At 29.7% G+C, this 19,858-nt stretch overlaps 1 long non-coding RNA gene across 2 annotated transcripts; it reads right to left on the reverse strand.

Moving 5' to 3' along the window:
* Window positions 1-619: 619 nt before the first annotated feature.
* On the reverse strand, window positions 620-3,270 carry LOC108472065 (uncharacterized). Of its 2 annotated transcripts, none has more exons than XR_001869524.2 (4): window positions 3,001-3,270; window positions 2,199-2,291; window positions 988-1,099; window positions 620-885 (listed from the first exon to the last, which is right to left on the reverse strand). It is a non-coding gene; the product is annotated as an uncharacterized LOC108472065 (long non-coding RNA). The 2 variants fall into 2 exon arrangements; XR_008285518.1 differs by having other exon boundaries at window positions 2,199-2,328; window positions 3,001-3,167.
* Window positions 3,271-19,858: the final 16,588 nt, after the last annotated feature.

Consider the following 19,858-nt stretch of genomic DNA (forward strand, 5'->3'; position numbering starts at 1 on the left):
TAATTCTGTACTGAGATGGGCTTAGGCCAAACTGAAACCGATACTGTTACTGGAAAAGGCTTAAGCCCAAACTGTGATCATATGCATATTGTCTGTTTATTTATATGGGGATTACACACTGAGTTTACGTAAATTCACCCCTTCGGTTTAAACTGTACAAGTAATCCTTAGACTTAAGCAAATCAATGCGGCGGGAGACTCAACGGTGGCCACACGACCTCTTTGACACTGTTTTGTACTTATTTATGATTTTAGATTTTATTTGGGTATTTTATTATAAATATGACCTCTATTGATTTTTATTTTAGTTTGGGATTTTTATTGGTTATGGTTTATAACTACTAGTATTAGAAAAACTCGAGTTTTCAAAAGAAACAAACATTTTAACAAAATACTCACAAATACGCAAATTGTTTTAAAAGCTTCCGAATTGAATAATCGTTTTGAAAACTTTCGATTGATTAAATAACACAATTTGAGAATTAATAAGTAATAATGAAAAGTTTCTAAACGGAAATTGTTTTAAGCAAAGTTTCGATTTTCAAACACATTACCATGTGACAACGTCTGATCCAGCCATAACGTCTAGACCGGGTTTGTGGTGTTACATCTCACATAATTTTAAAAAAGTAACTTTATTCATCCTAACTTGTTCAATACAAGTCTTGTCACTAGCATGTACAAATTTTTTCACATAATCTCATTGTGCATAAAAATCTAAAATATATGATCTAATCATTGCTTTATAAGTATATAGGCTAGAGACACCACCCAACATAACTAAGAACCAACTCGCAATTGTAAACATCTGCAACCATACTGTCAATGTAAGACCAATTCTTTTTTGCCTTTCACTTTGTACTATTATAGCCAAACGAGCCATTACTGCAAGATATTAAAGTGTTACATATATTCAAATCATAGTATAAATTAATCTCAAAACAGAATGTGATGTATAAATTTAAATCATAAATACATAAAACTTACAATATGATGTTCATGGAAATAAGAGATACTAACTATGGCCCTGCTATTTAGTAGTGCACAAAATTCAAGCTTATGTTCTTAATTGGATTATTGCTATAAAAGCAAAATATACCTATAAGAGAAGAAATAAAGATACCATTATTTTCAATAAAGAATCAGTATAAACCTTGCAGAGTAGCTAGGACAATATCGCAAGCAATTGTTAAAGTATATCTTCGGTATCCAAGTTAAATTTATGAGTATCACCACCAGAACAATATAGATCCTATAAAAATTACATCAATATACGTTTACTTCAATATACAAACTATAACAAGAACAAAAACAAATATGGAAACAAGTGTACCAATACAGTAATTTTGAAATCATATTTTTCACCTTCCGATTGAGCCTTTAAGGTGTGAATTTCATGGAAAATTTCTACAATAGAATATAAAAAATAGAAAAGGTAGAGAATTCAATCAACTAAAGCAAGTCCTTTCTTATTCTATATTCTCTTGCAACTGTTAGAAACCACAATATGTAGCTATTGTTGATAAGTAAGTCCATCATTTTTAACATTGATTTTTACAGATTTTTTGGAGCCATTGTTGATAAATGAGTCCATCATTTTCAATTTATTATTTCCTTATAAGCAAACACTTATTTTGGGGAGCCTATCTCATTTGCAACTTCTATATCCATTTTTAATGAATTCAAAAGCAATTGGAACAATAATATAGTCCATGGAGAAGGCCTATAGAGAGACATGAACTATCCATTGGTGTTGTAATTGTGCCAATGATGCCCAATCAAGGTAGGCTATTGTATTGCAAACCAAAAGTTTTGCTTAAGGATCACAAAAGCAAACCGATTTTCAGTTGTAGTGGAAACCATACCAAAAAACCCAAATTAATCAAATTCAGTATAACACTCCAAGAACCAAAAGAAAGATAAAACCCCCAACAAGAATCAAACATATCTTTTTTTCTTTTTTTTTTTTGTTCAACAAGAATTAAACATATTGGCAACATTAGTAACCAAATTCCTAAAGTCAATCAAGTTGTGTGATCGAATTAAAGAATTGAAAGAATGATAGATTAACTGAGCAATAATCAAATAAATTCCAATTAAAAAATCAAAGTCAATCAACATTTCTTCAATTGATGAACATGAAACCCAAAAAATCAAAATCAAAATTGAAACACAAAAACCTGTTAAGACATACATACCTCGTTAATTCGACAATCGGAGGTTGTTTGTTCCTCGTTTTATTCTTGTTTAAGGTCGGCGTCGATTGATGATTTAAAATAACGTGAGAAAATCTGAAGACAAAGAAGATTATTTTTCCAAATCCAGAATCTGACAATAAAAGAAAAGAAAATAAAATAAAATAAATTGAGAAATGATTTATAGAAACAACAGAGGAATCTGATTCCTTTCTTGGTGGAAAACAATAGGAGCAGAAAAAAGAAGACAACAAATGAGAAAATAAAAACGAAACTAAAACTCGAAAAACAAAAAACAAAATTAATAAAAGTAAAAATGAAATTTCTAGAAAAAAATCCTAATAGGAAATGATTAGAAAAATATTAAAGAATACCCTAAAGTAAAAGAGTATATAGCTAAGACACCTTACTGATCATTCACTGCAAAAAAAAAAACCATTTTTTCATATTAAATCTAACTATAAAATGAATGTGAAACTAATGAAATCCTTTGCAGTTTTATACCAATGAGTCTTGATTCTTGAAGTGAAAATTACATTTAAAAAATAGTACCCAGAAAAAGGAAAAGAAACCCATAAATGAGCTATGAAAGTTTGAAGACAAGAAACTGAAAAGAAAAAAATAGTCTTCATTTATTTTTTGTGTTGATGAATAAAAAAGAAGAAATTAAAGAAGTGAATTTGGGAATTTACCCAGTGAATAAAATGGGTATAGAAGGATGAAAACAAGCATCGGCGACAGAAGTAAGGTGGCCTAAGATTCAAACAAAAAATATGAAATACAAAGAAAATGAAGAGTAAATTACCCAATAAGGGCGATAGATTTTGTCTCCAACTTTGTTACTCACTGTAACATGAGCATCCAAAGAAAATGAAAAAGGCAAATGAAAGGAGATTTTGGCCTTCAAAAGTAGAAGACAATTATGGACGACAAAGAATAGCCAATTTAGAACCCTATCTATTGAATGGGTATTCAATGCTCACCCGTAATAGAGGCCCGCGTGAAAAGATGATTCGACAATAAAAATTGAACCAAACAAAGCAAATATTGTTTAAATTTGAATAAGCCCTGGACCAAATCCCTATTCCCCCAATCAAACGTGCTTTAAATAAATCACGCTTTACTCCGGACGTATAATTTTAAAAATCATTACTACTTTTATAAATATTAGATGCATCCGTCCTGGCCCATCTTATCTTACTTCGCTCCAATTTAATTTTTGTTGTTTATTTTAATATATTTAATATTTTTAAAGTTAAGTAAATATTTAAATATAAATCTTAGAAATATATTTAAACGTAAAATTGGTGACTTTTTCTATAATACATTATTATATTTTTACCCTTTAATAGTTATATATATAAGGATAAAATAATAGTTTTATATAGTGAGGTAAGCAAATAATATAATTGTATCCCTCATTCACTTTTCAAAAAAAATCTATTCTATTTGAAGTAAATCAGTTTAAAATCAGTGAGTGATTCAAATTTTGCCATCCATAATTTAGACACCAAAGAATAAACGAATAAAATTATAATTATTAAGGTAATCATTACACACTCTTGTCATTACAAAGCCTAAAATCAAAACATCGTATAAAATACGATAGTCTCAAAATTGTATTTGATAATACATTTACTAACAAAATTAACAAGAAAAATAAACATCATAAGCAATATTATCTAATTACTCTAGCATTTTATATTGTTGAGTTATTCTCTCTCTAATATTAAACATTTACCTATTGTTATCACCGATTCATCATTAATCAAGTAAACATAATTAATAGTAAATATTGTCTAATTTAGTTAAATTTAGCATAAATAATATATAATAAATACTACATAATGTAGTTAATTATTTAATAGGTCAAAACATATAAAATTTATCTATCATCAATATAAGTTTTAAATTATTTAAAAATTTGGAAAAATAACATATAATTATATTTTTAAAAATATATGTAAAAATAAAATACTATTACTATTCTATAAAAACAACATTTTAAACTCAAATAATGTACAAATATGTTTGGGAAGACATATGGTAATTGGATTTGAGTGTAGTTATTAGCAATTATTTGTGTAACTTCTCTAATTCTCACCCTTCCCTTAAGAATTGAAATGTATAATTGGGTGCTCCAATTACACCTAATTCAATATGACCCACTAATAACAGTAGTTACTCAAACATATTGCAAGTGTGTAATTACAAACAATTACGCTCAAATCCAATTGCTAGGTCGCTTTTCAAATGCGCCTTTAAATATTTTTAAATATTGGACAATTGGGATAGATGAACAATCTAACTTGTAAACATTTAGGATTACAACTTTTGGTGGCTGCACATTGTTTCTGGGACCATCAAAAGTCACTGAGCAATCAAATGTTAAAGGATAAGAGAAATGAGTTAAAGTTTTTTGTGCACATACACTTTAGAGTTTTGCAACTGTGGTGGTATGGATGACCCTTGACATCAATGGTTGTATGTATATTAGTCGCCCGAATCAATCGATAGGTAGATAATTTCTGTTTAATAAGGGAACGGGTTGTTTTAACTTTTTTTCATTGCATAATGTTATGTTTTCTAACTAATTAAATTTGTTGACATGCAATGTGATGTAAAATTTTAAATAAATTTTCTCCAATTGGATATTTTATATACATACGATATTAAATCCACTTTGTGACTCATTATTTCTCTAATGTTTTAGCAACATAAACACAAACTGAAATCAAATGAATGAAAATGAATTGTACAAATTAAATTAAATTGGACTTGTAATATAATGGTAAAATTGAATCAAATAATTTAATAGAATTGTACCAAAAAAGATGAATTTGAATCAAATCAATTGGTGCATCTCTTTTCAAAAAAAAATGTTTATATTTATCTAATTAAAATATAAAATTTAATATCCATTGCATTAACCCTAATTATTGCATCCTAAACCCTAATATCTATACATGTGATAATTATTTACTTGAAGTATAAGAAAAAAAATTCATTGCTTATCTAGTTGGTGCATCAGATTTATCCATGATTTAGGCAAATCCAAGATCAACCTCACATATGCAAAGTTAGGACCTTCCTTAGGTTCGCCAAGTATAAGATCTATGACGTCTTCAATAGGAATGACTCTACCTTGACCTCCATCTTTGGCTTAACCACCACATCTTCCTTGACCTTGACCTTATTGCTCAAATTCAACATATTTGACTACGCCTCGACCTCTACCATGAGGTCGTAGATTTCTCCCTCCTTTGAGTTCTACTGTTGTGATGTTGGGACCACTTTTAAATATACAATATTAATATTGATATCAAACATTTATAATGCAATGCATTTATAAAATATACCACCAATTTTACCTTCTAGCAAGAGGGTATGATCTTGAGAAGGTAAATGTGCTATCCATGGAAGTTGATATCACCCCCCCCCCCACAATTGCAAAATAATAAAGTAACCATTTATTTCGATTTCCCCTATTCTACATGCCTTACATGATGCCCAATATAGACATGCTAAAATTGAAAACCTCTAATTGTATGTTCCATCAATTTCAAACTTATTTAATAATGGGAGATACATTGTATGAACTAAGTTCCTAAACTTTTTTGGCATCAGGATACCTCCAATCAACCAAAGTATATAAGCTCTAGCATTATGTTGAATATCTTCAAGTGTGGCATTTTGTAAGAGACGCTTGAATTGTTAGTTCAACTAGTCTAACATAGTTGGTACTTGTTTCAAATGATGCAACAATGATTTGTGCTAGATTAAACTTAGAATTTACCAGTACTAGATGCCCATCCATTAAAAGGCTTGTTAGTAATGCTACATCTTCTAGCGTTATTTATCCCTTTGTTGAATGGAAGATGAAAATTATGGGTCTCTAATCTCCATCATTTAACTAGAGAAAAGATGAAGGATGAAACAAAAATAAATTTCCTAATTAGCTAGCATGATAGAAACGAGCGTATCTTAAGTGAGGAATGATTATGTTGTTAAGCGGATTAATTTCCGTATTACTTTTAATTAATGCTACTAGAGAACATTCCATCATTGTTGCATTATGACCTAAGGGTCCTTCTTCGAATCTCAATAAAGGGATAGCCATTATGGAGAAAAATCGAGAACTAGAATTAAAAACACTTATATATTGGATGGTATTGTAACACCCCTCACCCTATCTCATTGCTAAACCCAAACTACAGAATGTTACCGCCGATTACTTGAACGATTATTTTCTTTTCTTTTTAATCAGTTTGCAGACATAATGCTAACATAATAAATAATACGCACATAAAACTATATGCATAACCTACAACAGGCTTAAAAATACATTGCGGACAGAATGTCCAACGGACTCCTATATTGTGAAATGTTAAACTAAAATGCATTTAATCCTATACCTTATTCAAAATCATCTATGCAGATACAAAGCTATTACATGAATAAGTATCTTGAAATGGGCTGGTGACCCCTTCATTTACAACATCAGAAGACGAACAAAAATGACTTCGATACTTAACAAGTTCACATACTCATAGCCACCTATATACATGCCACAACCCAAACTAAATTAATCAAGTCTACCAAATCACTGGTCGAATAGTGTGAGCTTCTTGCGGATCCAATCAATGTGACTTGAACATCCAAGATCTACATGAAATGTAACATTGCAGGAGTAAGTATTATGAGTACTTAGTAAGCTCATACAAGATCAAACATCAGCTTACCTTGTGCATAATTTAAAAGTTAATTTGATATGCATTTATGGTTTACCAAACAAACTAACACCATTTTCAACATAATGAGCAATCACTTTATCAACATATTGTATATCAAGTACGCTAAATGATATGTTAACACTTTCATAACTGATTCATTCCCATTCATTTTCAAAAGTATAAATGTGGACACTTTATCAATCACACAGAACAACAAGTACACAACATGGTATGTTAATACTTTCATACCTGATTCATTCTCATTCATTTTCTGTATATAAATACGGAGACTTTATCAATCACAGAGAATAAAAAGTACGCAACATGGTATGTTAATTCTTTCATACCTGATTCATTCTCATTCATTTTCAAAATAATAAATGCAAACACTTTATCGATCACACAGAATAACAAGTACGCAACATGGTATGTTAATACTTTCATACATGATTCATTCTCATTCATTTTCAACATAATAAATGCAGACACATTATCGCTCACACAGAATAACAAGTACGCAACATGGTATGTTAATACTTTCATACCTCATATGTTTTATGATACCTAATGAAACATTGTAAAAGAACTCAAAACACAGGTACGCTTATCATTAGAGGCTCATCCAAGCTAATCATGTACAAAGGTGTCAGGTTACCCATCTGATCTAAACCTTTATTGATACAATAATAGTTTGATCAGGGCAATACATACATGTAAAGTTACCAGTCCAAGCTAATGTTAGATGTAGTGCCCTAAGTGTAGTATTTTCGTTTAAGTACACTTGTAATTTTTTGAACAGATCAGTTAATAAAATTATTCATGAATTATATTAATTTGTATATTGTCCTCACATGGTTTTTATATGCAAAGTAAAATGGAAGAAAATGTTGCTCACTGGTTGTCTAATATTTAACGAATATTAAGCAACATTTTGTTGTCGAATCGTAATACGAAAAGACAACTTGTATTAGTAGACGAACCTAAACATGTCCTTACTCTAATCGAAAATTAGCAAACCGATTGAAAGACTAATATGTTGTCTATCAAGTCTAATTGAAGAGATGTTTTGCCTTAGGCATCTGAACAGATGACTCACAGACATAGATGTGACTGACTGGACTAGCAGTACATCGAACAAGACCCAAGAAGAATAGATCCTAAATTTGTTTATGGATTTATACACTTGTGACGTTCATAGTGTGATATACCCGAATCCTAAGTGGATGACAGACTTTGTATGTGTGACTCATACACTTTGATGTAAGTAAAAGCCTGAGTTCGAATAGATAAGGAACCAAAACTTAGTGCGTTAGGTGTACGACTTCTGCAGTATGTAGCGTCATTTACAATAGTGGAATTTATAGATCGAGATGTGGGTAAACAATATCATCTTATTGGCATTACATGGTTGATCAAAAGTAAACATGGTTATGGGTCATTCGTCTTTGTAATGAATGACTTAATTACTATTTGATAGTAATTGACTTTTCATGAAGGCAGATGTAATAGTTACTATGAGATAAAATATGATCATATTGGGAAAGCAGATATTATCCCAAAGAGATTAAGGATATCCTATGAGGGTAACACACTTATGATAAGGTCATTAGACGAGCAGTGAGTAGTTGCTTTCGTAAGGGTATGTCATTAGGGAAAGCTCAGTCACAATACTATAGTGGAATGACTTCGTGACTAAATGAGTTTATAATTAATGGGCAAAAAGCTAGAAGTAAATTATAAATCATTTGAGTCCTAATTACATATGTCCAATTGATCCCTCGTCTAGCTAGTTGAAACCAAAAATGAATTGTGTGTTTTGAATCAAAATGAACATAATGAATAGAAATAGAGAAATGAGAAACATTCAGGAATGATTATGGTTTTCTCCGAAATGGAGAAATAGAATCATTTGAAAATGAATTTAGGTTTCTCAAAATGGAAATGAAAATGAAAATTAAAATGAGGAATGATTTATTTGCAAATGTAGATGAATTAGTTAAAAATGATCGAGAGAATGAGTTTATGTTTTTGAGCTATTTTAAAACCCAAAAATGGAAATAAACCATTCGGTCATAGTGAACATGTTGAGTGGTGAAATATTAAACATATTTTCTCAAAAATTTCACTAGGGATAAAATTGTCATAATTTTACCAAGGGTAAAATTACAAAGTAATAAGTCAAAAACTTTAAGAAGTACTCGTAATTGGACCCGGTGTGAGAGAGGCCCAAAATCCACTTACGGAATATAAAGGGGCAACAACCCTAGTAGAAATACTAGGGGATGTCGTCCAACCTACTCTTACTCTAAGTAGTAAATTGTTTTTCTAGTTGAAATAAGCTTCTACAATTCAACAAGGGTTCTACTTTCTCTTCCTATAAATAGATGACATCAATAGAGTTATTAACACAACTTTGAGAGATTGTTACTCTGCCAAAAAATAGAGAGAATTTATTCTTAACTATTAAATATATTTTTCCAGAATAGCTATTCTATTGATTTCTATTAAAGAAGAGAAAATTTTCATTTTCACCAAAAAAAAACTTTTTCTAGTTTTGTGTTTTGCTTCAATTGGTTTGAGTCTACATTCGAAGCAATTCTTGAACCAATTCGTGGTACAAGAATAGCGGAGAAGATCGTTTAGTTGAAAGCCAGAAAATATCAAGGATCCGCTTATCCGAAAACACATGTATGATTTTAGCCTAAGGTTTACTGCTATAAATATCACAAATAGGGTCGATTTTTAAAATTTAATTTTTTTGCTATACACGAAAATTGTTTTCAAATCGGATTTTTTTTCCAATAGCTAGACCTTTGAAACAACCTCATATTACCAGCCCAGGCCTAATTTGTGTCACATGTATCTTCGAGTCCACAAAAAATATTGAAATCTCGGAATCATCAGGAAATAAACATGTGACCCTGTGCTTGAGTCATTTATTAAGTTCATCGAGACAAACTCACTTCATAATATAATTCTCCTTTTTATTGCAACTTAATGTCCTTTTTATCCAAACAACCCAACTCTTACTTACTAAATTTACTTCATGATCAATTCATGCACATATTTATACTTAAAAAAACAAAACTAAAATGGATTCATGTTGTATGAACTTACCTAGTAGAATGGTAACACACTACAGTAGAATCTACTCAACGGCTTTCCTTTTCCTTTGATCTTCTCTCGGTTGATTCAAATCTTGATCTATAATATAATTTAATTAAATTTGCAATCAACCAAATATCATTCCTCAGCTTAGCATGCATATGAGTCAATTCAATTCAGTCACTCGCAATTCCTTTAAACCTCACACATTATACAGTTGAGCCCTATTATAGCAACATTTATAGAAATCTCAAACTGGTTTCAAAATGTTTACACTTAAGTCTTGATATTCAAAACTAACAAATTTTCATTTTACAAACTGGTCCTTTTTTATAACCTCTCCTCTAGCCTAATAATTTAACACCACAATTTCAAGCATTCAACAATGACATTCTCATGAATCCTTAACAATTTTAGAAACGACCGGACACAACTGTTAGCTAGATTGAAGTACAACGATCCCAAAAACAAAAAAAATTCATGTAAAATAGGCTCGAATCTCACTATGCAATAGCACAAACTTGGCTAATTTCCCTATCTCAACAAGAAAGAAAGACAATGATGGAAAAGATGAAAGAAAATGAATTTTTCCCTACTCCATCCACTATGCCCCAGTATATATATAATCTAACAATTATATAAAATTAAAAATATTCTAAATAATGCCAACACTTAACCGGCCACTATCTATAAAGGAAATGGCTAAATTATCATTGTAGGCCCTAATCGATAATTTATTATCATTAGTAAATAGAAATCTATAAGAATAAACTTTTACTACCTTTACGATGTAATCCCTATACTAAATCAATTATCCAGTCAATTAAATTACCTAACCAGGATCTCATAAAACTCAACACTCACTTCATTTAAATAACCCTCTCAATCTTCAAATATACAGTTACATAGATATTTTTAATTTTTAAAACTACATTGATAGATATCAAGTTTCATTTAAATATTATTCAAACCTATTATAAGATTAAATTTTATTGTTACAGTTCAAATTTTAAGTAATTTACTGGAAAATCATCACTCATAGCTATCGAAATACTTTAAATATTTCAATAATCATTCCCTTCGATTCCATTGGGCGCAAAAAAACTTAGGTTGCAAAAATTTAACACTCATAAGTGTCCATATAACCTTTAAAAACTTTTTCTTTTTTTACAAAATACATTTTATAAAAAGATAATTTAATAAATAACAAAAATTACTATTTTCAAGTAAAAACTTAAAATATCTCTAAATCAGTACATTCATTTCAAATAAACCTTATGTTTATTTTTAATTAATAAGATATTTTATTCACAAAATCAAATATACTCAATATATATCTTTAAAAAGATTTATATTAATTTATATGGAGTGATTGTTAAATAGCATTATCTTCACCTCAATATTGTATATAAAATAATATTTTGCGATTTTTTCAATCTCAATGTATTTTACAATTGTTTCATTATATGTTATATAGTATATGTTTTACTTTTGGGCCGTAATCAGAAATTGAGATCCCATAATGGTAGTTTCATTTTTATTCTACTTCAAAATTTTGGAGTCCTAAAGTGAAATAAAAATAGGATAGATATTAATATGAAAATATCTTTAAAATAATATAATAATACATATATAAATAAATAGATGAATATTATTAGTTTAATATTTCAAAATGTTGTTTGTAACCGAGGAATTTGAATATTTAAAAGTATTTTTACTGGTAGTTAAAATTAATACTTTCAAGGATGAAAATAAAAGAGTAGATGCTTATTTAGGTTTTTTAAAAAAAAATAAAGAATAGAAAATTTTAAATTATCGTCCGTTAAGCAGTTAACCAAACACTCAACAATGTTAAAGTATTGTCCTTATGGTAAGGTTTTATCCCTCGTATTCTGTCGAGAGTCAAAGTTCCTTGAGAGGTTGCATGAAGATGTAACTCAAGTGGCATTATAATTGCAAGTATATTAATTATATGCCTTAGGTTTGGCAGTTTTAGTCTCCCTGCACACAAGTGACTTCCATAATTGTTGTTACGCACTATATTGACACATTTCTCTTGAGCCTTACAAATCGTATCTCCATCAATTAAGGTGCTTCTGATTTATGAACTAGACCTAGGGGTGTTCAAACGGTCTGTTCGATTAATAACCGAACTGAACTAGCATTAACTAAATTAACCAAACTGTATAATCCTTTAACTGTTAATCGAACCAAAATATTTTGGTTAATTCAATTGGTTAACTGAATTAACCGAAATTTATATATTTTTATCTTTTGGTTAAAACAAGTATAAAACATATAAAAAACACATTGAATTAACCGAAATATATGTTTTTATCTTGAAAGTTAATAGAATTAATCGAAATTTTATGTCTTGAAACACTACATAAGTCTTGAAATTAACACATAATATTAATTATTTAATTCGATTAATTACCTGCTTTCAAATAGAATTAACTAATAACCGAAATTCCAATAAACCATTAACCGACTTCTGATAGAACTAAATTCGACCACCAATCGATTAACCAAATTAGATCGGTTCAGTTAGTTAATTCGGTTTTAACCGAAGTTTGAACACCCCTAACTAGGCCTCTTCAAGCAACATTGTAAACCTCCACCGAGGGACAATACTTGCAAGTATATGTGTTATATTGACATGTTTCCTTTGAGCCTTACAAGTCTTATCTCCACCAATTAAGGTGTTCTCAGCTTTGTAAATCAAGCCTCTTCAGGCAACCTCTTAAGGCATGTTAGCCCTCGACAGAGTATGAGGGCAAAACCCCTATTGGGAGATATATTTTAACATTGTTGGGGCTCAATCAACTATTCGGCGGATGATATTTCGAAACTTTTCTCGAAAGTATTAATCCCTCAACAAACATATTAATTTTTTAATATTTTTATTTATCCAAAAATATATATTTCCTTTTGTTGAAATGAAGAGATGGGATATTCGCATTAATTAATTTGAATTCAACCAATTGATTCAAATGGATGGAAGAAAATGTGCAACTTTGTGCTTCCATTTCAACCCATTCTGAAATGCTTGCCTAAAAATAACCTTTTCCTTTTTATCTTTTGGGTTTACTTTTAAAAGATATTTTTTTTTAAAAAAAGTTGGTAGGACCAAGCATTAATGAAGGAAGAAAACAACCTTCAACATGAACAACAAAGCTGACACAAAATCAATTGAAAGCATGTTTTGACATATGGAAACAAAAAAGAAATTAAAATTTTCAAAGGAAGATAAAGTAACTCCATTATTAGTAAATATACACTTTCGTCATTTAATTATAATTATTATAATTTAAACATTTAATTATTCAAAGTTGATGATTTAAGGCACTGCTCCATTAACTTGTTAATACACCTCAACATTATTCCTGACTAAAAAAAATTTTTATCCTCCAACTATGAAAAGTTAAAAACTAATCATTATTATTATAGACTTGTAATGTTTTGGTCACTCATTTATTAACTTCGTAATGAACCGATGATGATGTGGCACATTAATTTTTAAACTTAACAGCTAAATTGATTCTTGAACTATCGGTAAAATTACTATGATAGTACTTCACTATACCTCGGATTGTATTTTAATCTCTCTATTAAAATAAATAAAATGGAGTTGCACGTTAGATAGAAGAGTAAAATAGTTAAAATTATATCATTAAATACTTATTTTATCATTTTATATATATGACATAATAATAAATTTAGCCTCAATTTTTACACTTTTTTAATTTGGTCTCTACTCTTTTATTTGAAGTAAATTGGCCGTCAAACTTTCATTGTTGACATGACATATTTTTTCTTAATACATAAATTTGGTAACTAAGCTTTTTTTTTATCTAATTTGGTACATGATTTAACATTTTTTCCTAATTTGGTATCTAATTTTTTTTAACCTAATTTGGTATCTAAACTTGTCAAATATTATTCAAATTACTCGAAACACAATATGGACAGTGTAAGTTTTTATGAGGGGACAAAAATAACTAATGTAAGACCGACATGTGACATGTAACATGGACTTCAATGGCAAAATGATTGTATTCGTTTGGAGTTTTTTTTTGTTTCACTAAACAATATGCTCGAATTTTACCTTTCATTGGGATTGAGATTACTTTTATTGTTAATGGTAGGAATGGTTCAAGAAGGAACACATACCTAAAGTATGGCTTGGCGTCACAAAGCTCTTAATTTTACAAAAATATCATTAGTATTAGAGAAAATTTGTGTTCAAAAATTATGCTTTGAGATATGCTTAGTGAATGGATATTGAAGAAAAAAATAAGAGTTTTAAAGCCTTAAATAAAAGAAATTTGTTATGCTAAATTAAAATTAAATTAAATCAAATTAAACAAAAAGAAATTGAACATTTAAAATACAAAAAAATAATGTCATATATTACACGTTGATCATATATTGATTATTTTATTATCTCATAAAAATAACATTATTAGTATTTGAGTAATTTGTATAATATTTGTCGAATATAAGTGCTACATTAGATAAAAAATTTAAATATTAAATTAAAAAATCAAATTTATATACCAAATTAAATAAAAAATTTAAATATTAAATTAAGAAAAAAATTAAATTCATATATCAAATATTATATTAGCTAATTGTTACGTTCTTATCTTCATTTAATTCTTGCAATATGATCACGATTTCCTTTTGCCTTTATCTTGAAGTAGATAAATTTCATTTGAAATTTTCTTTAAAAATGAGAGAGAGAGAGAGAGAGAGAGATTTTTAAGTTGATTAAGATGTCGAACATTGATGCGATTGGATGCGCCTATTGGATTTGGATTTTTCTGCACATTTAGAGGGAAACACTCTTTCATCTTGTTCACAGTGGCATTACGGTGAATATTTAATTAAGTAAAGTTTAATTGAATCGATGAATTTTATTTTATCAATCGAATTTAATTTAAATTTTTTTTAAATTAAATTAAATTAAATAAAAAATTTCGAGTCAAGTCGAGTTAATGAATCATATTATTTATACTCAATGTTGCGTTTACATAGACCGATTATTTAACTAGTAGACGAATTACAAGATTATTTAACTACATAAACAATATAATGATTTTGTCTTTTAACTTAATGGGTAAACATTTATCAAAATGACGTAATTTTGTCTTTTAACTTAATGAATTTAAATTTTAACTTTTAAAAAAGTAAACATTTATCAAAACGGTGTAATTTTGTCTTTTCTTATTCGGATTTTCGAATAACTCGAATTGTATAATTCATATTCAAGTTAAACTAAAAAACTTAATTTTTTATTCAAGTTGATCCAAATAACTTGATTAACTCAAATAACTCGAACTATTTAATTCAAAATTTAAAATTTATATCGAGTTTTTTCGAATCTAATCGGATTTTGCTCACTCCTAGTGGCAAGATCGCAAAAGGTAAGAAAATGGAATGATAAAACCAACATTGAGGGGTGCCAACTTGTCGTGTATTTGAAAAATAAATTGCATTTAAAGTTATCTAATTATTATTATATTTTTTTATCACTCAATTATGAAAATTTATAAAATGGTCACTCAATTATTCAATTTTTTCATTTCTGGTCACCTAGTTATTTGAATTTTTTCCTTTTTTGGTCACCAACCATGAAATTACTAACAGAAAGATAACATGACAACTTTCAAATTTGACATAATAGCAACTGTAACCCTCAACATTTATTTATTGTATCAATTTAGTCTTGATTCCAAAAAAATTAACCCTCAACATTTACACATTGTGCAATTTGGTCATTTTTTGCAATTTTGCTTTTATTTGTGACATTGAGGGTTGATTTTAAAAGAATTAGAAAAGATGAAAAATATTATCTTGAGTGTTTTCATTTTTGGTATATTTTCGATCAAACTTAGTTTATAGATTTGTTTTTTTTAGCTTTCTAGGTCGAAGGGTCATAAAAAAGTAAAATTGAAAAAAAAAAGACCAAATTGCACAATGTGTAAATGTTGAGGGTTAATTTTTTTTAGAATCAATACTAAACTAACACAATCTATAAATGTTAAGGGTTATTATGTCAATTTTAAAAGCTACCACGTCATCTTTCCATCACTTATGACCAAAAAAAAGAAAAAATTGAAAAGTTAGGTGATTGTTTTGTAATTTTTCATAGTTGGGTGACCAAAAAAGAAACTTACCAAGAGTTGGATGACTACATGTGTAGTTTACCCTTAATAAATATAATTTTTCTTGTATTATTGTTTCAACTCTTGTAATTTTTGTAATTTTATTTTATTTTTAGGTTTTATTTTTAAATTTTGAATACTCTTTTCAAAATTTTTGAAATTATAATTTTGAAAATTTAAAATTTCAAAAAAATTAAACTATTTATTGACTTGACATATATAATAAAATAATGTGACATCAACAATAAAAGGTTCAGGATCAATTTATTCCAAATAAAAGAATATCAGCTAATTTAAATAAATATGTAAATATCGAGGGTTAATTTTATTATTATGCTTTATATAAAACTCTAAAATAAGCATTTAGCAACACATCTTTAACATATAATAAACTATTTTGCTCATTCATCCAACGTGTAGAGACTAGTGCCACAGGCCAAGGTGCAAAGCTCGTGACCATTGCACAAAATGCGTCCCATAGAGGCCTATCGATTAGATAAGGATCATTTGACCCACGAGAGTTGGTCCGATTCGAAGAACAAGTGATAAAGCCTGTCTACTTGAAGCCTTCGTGGCCTAGTGAGACAAACATGGGAAACTAGGCTGCCTTGGTAAATAGGGAAACTAATCATAGAAAATGGAGGAGAATAAAATTTGATAAGATTAGATTTGATTTGATTGTGTAAATCTTGCAAATCACTTAATTGTAGTGATAGGTTTCATCTCGTCTGTCAATGTAAATTTAGCTAGACCGTTGGATTTAAGGGAGCACAACTATAAATAGAGAGCCTCCCCCTCGGTTGTAAATCATCCATTGTATCCTAAATTTTTAAAGTAATAGAATTCTTTGAGAGCATTTACTCAAACACCTCTCGTGCATTACTTTTTTGTGGCTATTTTGTTCTTTTAAGCAATCTTTTGACTCGAGTTGCTTCCGCTATATAAATTGGTGACTTGGAGGAATTCTGCTGGAATCTTCATTTTGTGGGAGTTAGGCTGACTTAGACATATTTGAGTCGAAGGAATCGCCTAAGGCTGCATGGATAGCAAGATTAAAGTTCTAGCCTCGTAATAGTTGGTATCAGGGCTAAGGTTGTGAAGGTATCGTTTGAGATGTCGAAAGAAGTTGTCGATTAGAATGAGGCAATAGAGATATGTGAGAAGGCAAAAAAAAAGTAAGTTGTTAGAGGGACATGTTGTCAACTCTAGAAGGACGAGTGGTCAATCTAGAGACGAGTGGTTAATCTCGAGGAGTTTGTGGGGGACATGAGGGTGACATTCAAGTTGGTCAAGGGACGCACAGGTGAGTTTGACTCAATGGAAGAGCAGTTCAAAGATTTTGTGTTGGAGTTTTTTGGTTCCAATGTGGAAAAGATGAAAAGGGTGCTCAATTTCATTACAAGTAAGCTGACGAGGAGGGTGATGGTCGCTAAACTAACTAAAAATTTGACTTAAGGTAAGCGCACCTATCGAACAGTAGTATAGTTATGGTGAGACTGGAAATATTGTATCCACGAGGACTAAAAGTACTAGTAATTACTATCTTTTATTATCTAGCCTAAAAATTAAGAGAATGTTTACCTAAAACTAATTATCTAATTAGCTAAGATTACGATAGAGATTAAGGTTGGAAAATACTTTTGAAAACTGATTGAGAAGATAATACCCAAGAAAGAATCCACCTAGACTTCACTTATTACCTTTGAATTAGACAATTTATTCACTTGACTTATTCCGTAGAAATCCCTGATTTATGTTAATATCCTTTTCAAGACTAAAAACAACTGACTCCAGGTTGATTAATTGAAATCTCTTTCTAATTAAAAATCCTATAGTCGCATTAACTAGATCTATGGATTCCCTTATTAGATTTGACTCTAATCCGGCAGATTTATGTCATTCTATCTCTAGGATTGCATGCAACTCCACTTAATTGTTAAAGATCTACTCTTAAACAGAGACTTTTCCTCCACTGAATAAGCACATCAAAAACCTGAATTAATATCCTGGAATATTAAAGCAAGGATTAAAACTCACAATTAAGAATAATAACAAATATTTATCATATAAATCAAAAAGTAATAAGATTCGTCTTAGGTTTCATCTTCCTTAGGTATTTAGGGAGTTTAGTTCATGATAATAATGGAAAAAAATCTTGAAGTATGAAAAACAACAAAACATAAAGAAACCCAAAGAACTTCTAGGAAATTGGATGGAAATCTTCAGTCTTGATGTAGATCTTGTCTCCGAGGTGATTCCGATGGCTGTTCTTGAGTACTTCCCTACCTTCTACTCTGCGTATCCTCTTTAATCCTTTTCTAGGGTGTTTATATAGGTTTTAGAATGCTTCAAAACCCTCAAAAGTGACCTTTTCTGAGTAGAACTAGACTTGGGCTCGACAGGGACACGACCGTGCGCCACGTCTGTGTGAAGGTACTCAGGCCGTGTGCAATCCTACTTCGATTAATGTCGAAACGGCCATAACACGCAGGAATATGGTCTACTCGTGTGTCACATACGGGAGTGTGGATCACCCGTGTGGAAGTGCCTAGGCCGTGTGAAACACTGATTTAGGCCCAATTTGTCCGTTTTTGGCTCGTTTCTTGCTCGTTTCGCCATATTAAGCTCTTCTGAGTATAAAATATGAATTTAAAGGATTAGGAGCATCGAATTCAATAAAACCAAGGAAAAATCATCTATAAATATGCCAACATGGGGTAAAAATATGTATATATTACGGTTTATCAAATATCCCCACACTTAAGCATTTGCTTGTCCTCAAGCAAAATCCTCAACTTACAATTAAAATAAATCCTTCTCAACTTATAATTCTCATCAATATTGTTCGAAATAATCCACAAGTAATCATATGTTAAGAGCTTAACTATAAGAACATTAAAGTTTCAAACAATCCAAATTGAGCATTTCAATCATAAAATCATAGGTATCCCCCTTTATCTAAGTAATCACCTTTAATTCCAAATTGAAAAGGTTGACATCCACACTAATGATTCACTCAAATCACTCAAAGTGTTTAGGGTTCAATAATTAAGCACTCAATAGTCAAACATGGAAAGTTATTACCATAGGCTTGCATGAAAATCAAATTTCCACCACTATAATGAAATGAAACACAAATCAAAAGGTCTTTAACAGGGTTGTAATGGGGCGTCGGTTAAAGGTGTGGATAAAGGCTGCAAAAGAGGGTTAGAATCCAGATTAATTTAATAGATTACAAAACTTAGAAAAACAAAACTGATCACTAAATTACAAACAAGTGTCAGAATTAACACTAACCAAAACTTATGAAGGGAGCTTTTTTCTCAATATGATAACTTATCCAAGCTCTTTTAGAACAATATGTAATTTGAATGAATATACGGTTTTTTTTAAGAAATAGAACAAGTACAATAATAGAAAATACATAATAAGAAATAATTCAACATCTGAAATGAACGAATATAATTAGGTAACTAATCAAATTAAATCTCGATAAAAAGGGATTCAATAAAAAGGGAGAAATTCTTAACGAATCAAAAAGGGTTAAGTTGTGGGTTAATATAAAAGGAAAAATCAAGAAATAATAGTTAACACCCAAAGGGGTTCACTAGGGGTCAATTGTGTGGGTAGGCTTTTTTATGGGGTAAATGGGTTG

The sequence above is a fragment of the Gossypium arboreum genome, chromosome 7 (genome assembly GCF_025698485.1).
Source record: "Gossypium arboreum isolate Shixiya-1 chromosome 7, ASM2569848v2, whole genome shotgun sequence".
Lineage (NCBI taxonomy): Eukaryota > Viridiplantae > Streptophyta > Magnoliopsida > Malvales > Malvaceae > Gossypium > Gossypium arboreum.